Source organism: Rattus rattus, chromosome 14 (assembly GCF_011064425.1).
Source record: "Rattus rattus isolate New Zealand chromosome 14, Rrattus_CSIRO_v1, whole genome shotgun sequence".
NCBI classification, from domain to species: Eukaryota; Metazoa; Chordata; class Mammalia; order Rodentia; family Muridae; genus Rattus; species Rattus rattus.
The window spans coordinates 14,904,094-14,905,844 of record NC_046167.1 but is presented as its reverse complement, the minus strand read 5'-3'; the positions used below and the strand labels follow the sequence as shown (position 1 = coordinate 14,905,844).

The 1,751-nt window shown below is 38.8% G+C and overlaps 1 non-coding gene across 1 annotated transcript; it reads right to left on the bottom strand.

The window, feature by feature from the left end:
* Positions 1-278: 278 nt before the first annotated feature.
* LOC116884079 lies at positions 279-410 on the bottom strand. Its single transcript, XR_004385824.1, has one exon. It is a non-coding gene; the product is annotated as a small nucleolar RNA SNORA17 (small nucleolar RNA).
* Positions 411-1,751: the final 1,341 nt, after the last annotated feature.

The following is a 1,751-nucleotide window of genomic DNA, read 5'->3' as shown; positions in this document are numbered from 1 at the left end:
GGTGTTCTGGGTCTCTGAGTGTCTGGAGTCTTCTCAGGAGGGCTTTGCCCTGCCCATGCAGTATGGCATGAGACAGTTGTCATCTCAGTCTGATCTGTCCTGCCCCCAAACTTCTGGGCCTGCACGACAGTCATCGGCTTCCCTCTTAGCCTAGGTCCTCCTTTGGGATCAAAGGTCAGGGTCTTCTATTCTCAGGCTTGCTCCATAGCCCTGGAAGCCTGTCCGTGCCTACATGGTACTGTAGGGGTGGTCATCTCAGGGTTGCTTTTTTTTCCGGAAGTGTTAGGCTACTAGTCATTCAGCTGCTCACCAGTCAGAACACTGAGTGGTGACAAAGCCTCTCTACTACTTGTCACCTATTGACATACATGTGAGACAGCAGCCACACCTGCAAAGCTGCCAGGGGTAGTTGTATCTTTTTTTTAATTTTTGTTTTGTCATGCATTTACATTTGAAGCTATGTTTGTACTACAAAATTTATTTTTAAAACAATAATTGTAGGCATTGACACAAATTAATGGTACCATTAATATTTACATATAGGACTGAGAACATCCACAAAGATGTTCAAGCATTTACCTCCGTGATTCAAACTAGTATTCAAATTAGTATTCTGGTCAATATACAGAGAATAAGTCCATGCCTCCTAAGAAGTTCGTAGCATGCTTCAGAATAGGAAATCATAGATCTTGGACAACTCTTCAGACCAGGCAAAGCCCAAGTCTCCAAGGTAGAAGAAAAGGGCTTCACACACAGGAGGTGCGGATAGCTGATGTTTTCAACTGCATAGACTAGCATGTGTGAGGACATTGAGATTACTGGGGGAAGAGCTATTTCTAATAAAAGTCTAGGAGTCTACAGGATGATTTAAACTGTATTTGTGAATCCACTTTCATTATGTCTGTTTGTCTGTCTAGCCACACCTGTCTTTCCTTTTTCATCTTATTGTCTTGTTGTTCTGCCTCATGAAGAAGGGCTACAGACTTTCATAGGCCTTCTGGTTTAAATTTTTCTTACAGAGAACTGAGTTGTCCGAAGTAACTTTCAATTTTTTATTTCAGAAGATGTCTGAGAAGTTTGGCTGCCTATCTGATCTTTGGAACTCCTTTTCCCAGCGTCAGTTGTTGAAGACACTTTTCTTCCTATTCCGTATGTCCTTGATACCTTTGCTGAGGACCATTTCAACGCATAATTGAAAGTTTATCTCTAGAAACCCTGTTGGATGCTAATGGCTTCTCTATCGGACTTTACGTCAGTGACACACTGCTTTTTCTTATTTTAGCTTTGGAATAGAATTTGAAATCATGAAATAGGAAAGTCATCATTACATAGATTGTTTGGGTACAGGTTCCCGAGATTGCACATGAATTTCTGGATCACTTATGTCTACTTCTGAAAAAGAAGCATCCTCGAAATTTTGATATGGGCCATGTGAAAACATTTCAGATAGCAAAAGGTATTTTATCAATATTAAATGTCCTCATTCATATCTTTCCGTTTATTTGTATCTCTTGTGATTCTTTTAGCATTTTGGTTCGGAAGACCCTCTTAGTGTACCAATCACTTCCCTTATTGCTAAATTAATTCTTGGCTGGTTTATTTTCAAGTTTCCTTTACAAATTTAAATTATTGGTTCTATAGAAAGACAACTTAATTTGTGTTTTGATTTTGAAAGCTTCAAGTACTGAATTATGTATTCTAATAACCTTTAAAAATATGAAATCTTTGGAGTTTCATCTTACAAAATCATA